This window comes from Malus sylvestris, chromosome 12 (assembly GCF_916048215.2).
Source record: "Malus sylvestris chromosome 12, drMalSylv7.2, whole genome shotgun sequence".
In the NCBI taxonomy this organism is placed as follows: Eukaryota; Viridiplantae; Streptophyta; class Magnoliopsida; order Rosales; family Rosaceae; genus Malus; species Malus sylvestris.
Genome location: NC_062271.1, coordinates 26313130 through 26318970, shown reverse-complemented (window position 1 = coordinate 26318970; position 5841 = coordinate 26313130). Strand labels below are relative to the sequence as shown.

Below are 5841 nucleotides of genomic sequence, written 5' to 3'. Positions count from 1 at the left end.
TGTGTAAAACATCAAATTAATATTTCCTATGTTTTTCAAGAATAGTCTATATTAATAGAAAATGCACCGCATTTATTTAAGAAAAAAAATAAATTCTTTTATGCCACCACCACCACCACCACATCCTCCACCTCTATCACACATCCACTATGGCCACCACCACTTCCACCATCCCACTGAACCACCACTACTGCCACCATAGCCACCACAATCATCACCATCAGCAATTTCACAATGTCCACCACCATCACCTCCACCATGGCCACCACCACCTCTACTATTTTCGCCACTATCATCCCCACCACCTCCTAACCACCAGTTTTGAAATCATCCCTTACAACCATTATTGACACAACCAAGCTCTGCTACCATCGTCTCCACTATCAGCACTACCACCACAGCCTCCACCATTGCCCCGTACTCGACTATGGTCACCACTTATCCCACCACAACTGACACTTCTATTGTCACCACTACTACCACCACCTCAGCCATCATTGCTATCAATACCACTCTCACAAGTTCACAACAATTACTATCTCTACCACTACATTATTCACCATCTTAAAATTTTACACAATTATTACTAGCTACCTAACATAAATTTATAAGTTTTTTTTTTTTAACATTTTAGATATTCATATTAGACACGTTTTTAGTGTTTTTCTTTCTAAAAATCGCTATCGAATTAAACTATTAGACTCATTCTCATTTCATAAAGTCTTATATGTTGTCTTCATTTTACAAAATAGCTGTTGAAAATTGTTTTGTGAAATGTTAATTAACGAACCCTTCAATTTCTATTAACACGTATACCTGATGATTTGAGGTGAAATGTGAACAAATATATCTATGCAATTCCTGTTGTAATCGATAAGGCTAAAAATCTAAAACAAGTTGAAAGTCTAATTCCTTAAAGATAAGCCTAAGAAATATGATAATATAGATGGCCCAACAACTAGTGATTTTTATATTGTTGGTTTACTAATATTATAAAAAATAGGAACATGTGGCTGACGACACTAGCTTACCTCATGCAATGACGCCGTAAACATGTCGTAAGATAGCAACAAGTAAACAACAACCGCGCGTGGAACAATCACACCGAATATAGACTTAAAACGCGTGCGTGGTTTTGGATTGTGACTCTTGGACCGTCACTTTTCCTTTCCTCACCATGAGACTTCTAAAGGAAATGTCAAATACGCGCTAAAACTAAAAATATATCAAGATATTCTTCAAGAGAGATGTTATATACAAAGTGATAGATAAGTTATTTTACTATTTACTTTGTACTTATTTTTTTCCACAGTAAATAAAGATGGAGTTAAATGTTTTTAATTTAATTTTTTTAATACACAGGTCCTATCGACAATTTTGATTATTTTTGAATAATTATTGCAACCATTGGACCAATATATTAATAAAATAAATATTTGACACATTTACTGGAGAGATATTTCAGTTTGTTGGGCGTATGACCTAATACACTAAATGTAATAATACAATTAGTTGGAAACTTAAAAACAAAATTTTCTAATAATTTTAGAGCATATCCAAATAAGATGTCAAAAGATAAATGTCAAATTTTAATTTGATAGATGAAGTGGCAATGTTAGATTTTCTTTTTTTCCAACTGATATGTTTTTTTGTTATAAATGATATTTATAGGGCTCATTTTAAAAAGAAAATAAATTAAAATAAATTTTCAAGATCTGTAATTGGTGCATTCATGGGATCCACACAATAAAATAATTTAAAATTATTTGACATCACATTTTCTCATATGTCAAATTTGACATATGAAATCTCATATGTCAATCCACATAGGATTGACATATTAGTTGGAGCTTGCTCCTGTTTTAGGATTTGACATCTCATTTGGCATGACACTTGGTGTACCGGGTTGCGTTCGTGGCACACTAAAAAATTTCTCCATCCATGAAAATGAAGAAAGATTTAATATTTATATTCAATTGACCATATCAACTTACGATTAATTGCAATGTCATACATCCGCTTACGATTAATTACGATTTCAGAGGACCTTCTTTTGACGGATGTAAAAGGTTACCTCCCATATCGACTAAATAGCCAAAATGGTCACTGAGATTTGCATAATTCATCACTTTGGTCCCTAACATTTCAAATCAATCAAAGTGGTCCCCGAGATTGTCCACCATCCATCATTTTGGTCATTCCGTTAAAAATTCTGTTAAGTGTCCCAGAGCTCTTAGCCGAAAGTTTGGGTAATTTTCAAAGTTTTGTAACTCAATCGTTTCTTAACCAAATTCGACCCCTAATATATCAAAATGAAGATAGGAAAGTGTAGAATAAGATTATACCTATTTGGAAGCCCAATGGTTGCCAGAGATGGCCTTGAAAATAGCCTCAAAGTTGACTAATCCGAGGGAAAACTGGAAAACTCGTCGGAAACTGGGTAAACTTTAAACGTTCATAACTTCTTCAATACTCAACAAAATCAAGTGATTCAAAAACAAAATCATACTTCTCGATAAGACGAAGAGAATGGTACCTTTTTCGGTTGCTAAATCGTCATGGTTTGGCCCGAAATTGATGCAACTTTCGAGCCATTTTTCGACCAAACCACGATGATTTAGCCGTTGAAAAATGTACCATTCTCTTTTTCTCGTCGAGAAGTATGGTTTTTGTTTTTGAATCACTTGATTTCGTTGAGTATTGAAGAAGTTATGAACGTTTAAAGTTTATCCAGTTTTCGGCGAGTTTTCCAGTTTTCTCTTGGACCAGTCAACGTTGAGGCTATTTTCAGGCCATCTCTGGCAACCATTGGGTTTCCAAATATGTATAATCTTATTCTACACTTTCCTATCTTCATTTTGATATATTATGGGTCGAATTTGGTTAAGAAACGATTGAGTTACAAAGCTCTGAAAATTGCCTAAACTTCCGACCAAGAGCTCCGGGACACATAACGGAGTTTTTAACGGAATGACCAAAATGATGGATGGTGGACAATCTCAGGGACCACTTTAATTGATTTGAAATGTTAGGGACCAAAGTGATGAGTTATGCAAATCTCAAGGAGTATTTTGGCTATTTACCCCTCCCATATCACTTAATTTGGCTACAGCTAAGAAAACCACAAACCCTCTACAGAGAGATTAATTAATTTTTTAATCGCTATATATGTTAGTTGTTAATCAGGAGATTAGGATTAATGCAGTGGTCGTGGTCGGAAAGCGTGCTCTCAAATAAGGAGAAGGTGATGGAGGAGTTGATCTAAGGGCGTGAACTGGCAAGTCAACTTAGTACGGCTTTTGATAACAGGTCACTTGTTAATGGTGATGATGGGGGATCGGATGAAGGTATTATTAATGAGATTTTGGGGTCAGTTGTGAATACCCCTTTGATTATGAATGGGAAGGAGACTGATCAAGAGTTTGTTTCTGATCAGATTCAAGGAAATAGCAGTGGTGTCAGTGGTAGTGGTGGTAGTGATGGTGGTAGTGGTGCTAGTGAAGGTGGTAGTGATGCTGGTGGTGGTGCAGATTCATCATCTTGGGGTGCTAATCATGATCATGTAGCTGCTATTAAGTCTGAAGATTATCCTGAGGAGGAGATCAAGATCAATTGTAAGAGCACTTCAACCTTCAAGGATCGAAGAAGTTATTACAAGGGAAGGTAATTAGTTATATTTCTCTAATTAATTACTACCTAGGTAATATTCATCAACATCTGCATTAACATGTTGTTCCAAATAATTTTTTTCTCCAATTAAGTGCTCTTTCCATGTATGATTAATTGATTGTTCAATCTCAAACATTTGTTTAATAAACCTAACACTAAATAATATTTTACTTTGACAATTAAATAATGATCCACCAGTGATGAATAACTGTAATTAATTTGCTTCCAATAGCTGTTAGATTTATGTGGATGTGTGAACAACTATAATTAAAATTAATTTACTTATAACAACTGTTAGATTCATGTGGATGAGTATAATTGTTATTTTTTTATTCAATAATGAATAGAAATTTCTATTGAGACAAAAGAGTGCTGTCGTATGTTCATGTTTATGCCATATTCTGAAAAAAATTGGATGCTTCGATTGCTCCTTGTCTAATGATCTAAACATCCACATAATGTTAACCATACATTTTACAACAACTGTTAGATTCCTATGAATGAGTATAATTGTTTTTATTTTATTCAATAATGCATAGAAATTATTGAGACAAAGGAATGAAAGACTAGCATACCAGTTATGCCATATTTTGGCCAAAACTTGGATGCTTCTATTAGTTTCGTTATATTTAATGATCTAAATATGCATTCCTATCTTTCTTACCGTGGAAGCATAATGCTAGCATTACCAGTTAACGTTAACCGTAATTTTATCAAAAATAGATGGGAATTCTGCCTAATTTAATGATTTAAAAGTTCTAACAAGAGTTGCAACTTGTTGATTCCTTACAGAAACACTGCACACTCTTGGACTAAAGACACTCCTGCTTTGATTGATGACGGTCATGCATGGCGAAAATATGGACAAAAAAATATCCGCAATGCCAAGCATCCAAGGTACATACATATATACGATTTACCTTGTGAAATTGTGACAAATTTCAGTAATTAAAATGGTAATAATTTCAAGAAAGGAGTAGACCATGTGGCTATGTTATATGTTATGCAGGAACTACTTTAGATGTACTCACAAATTCGATCAAGCGTGCAAAGCAACCAAGCATGTGCAACAGGTTCAGGATCATCCACCAATGTTTCGAACCACATACTATGGCACCCACACCTGCAGAGACTACTTCAAAACTTCTGAACTGGTCTTGGATTGCACAAGTCCTAGAGATTCTTCAGAGTTTATTAGTTTTGATAGTGCCAATTGTTTGACAATCAAACAAGAGCACCTATTTTCTGCACCCTTCGCTTCATCATCAGTTCAAGAACCGATCGTTAAGGCAACAAGTGATCATACGGTGACAAGCCATGACAACCATTGGCCATCGAGTGATTATCTGGTGTCGCATGTTGATCTGATGGCATTCGAGTCTTCTGGGCCCATGAGCGGGTTTTCATCAAGCATTGATCAGTATGATGGTGACGATGTGTTTTCGAGGATGATTGTCGAGTACTTTGATATATATAATGAAGTTTTGCAATACGGAATTTTGGGGGTTTTTGAACTATAATCCTTGAAGAAGATTAAAAATTCGTAAAAATTTGGTGTTAGATTACATTTTGATTTTAGTCTTTTAATGTGTACTTAATTCAAATTTATCTCATATTTTTGTTTTAATATTTAATGGATATCTTATTTAAAGTCTCCGCATAAAAAATTTCATGTATTTTTATAAACATTTTAATTCATTAATTTTGCTTAACTTTCTCTAATTTGTGTACCTAAACGTCTGTACCATAATACATTTTACTGAACTAGTATACTGAAATGTCCGTACTTAAATATATTATATTGAATTAGTGGCACATAAGAAAATATATTGTAAAGTTCATACCTAAACATATTATACTTAATAACAGAATGCTGATGTGGCTTTAGTGTATTGGTCCATGCGTCAAAGTGTAATTAAATTGTAATAAGATTAGGTTGTTATGAGTTAGTTGGCTGGCTGCCTTTATTTGTAAGCTAGTTAGTTAGAATCTCAAACACTATATGTACTGATGGAGCTTCTCATTTCTCATTAATGTGAATCTCTTCAAAGCTATACTTTTCCCTCTTTCTCTCTCTTCTCTCTCTTCGACTCTTTACATTTATGAAGTTTTTCAACTTTCTCATAATTTCTGCAACTTTGTAAAGCTTGATTGAGCATTGTTATGATGGTA

General features: G+C 34.2%; 1 pseudogene; it reads left to right on the top strand.

Annotated features, from left to right (window-relative positions):
* Positions 1–3199: 3199 nt before the first annotated feature.
* On the top strand, positions 3200–5189 carry LOC126592307 (probable WRKY transcription factor 70; annotated as a pseudogene).
* The last annotated feature ends 652 nt before the right edge of the window (positions 5190–5841 follow it).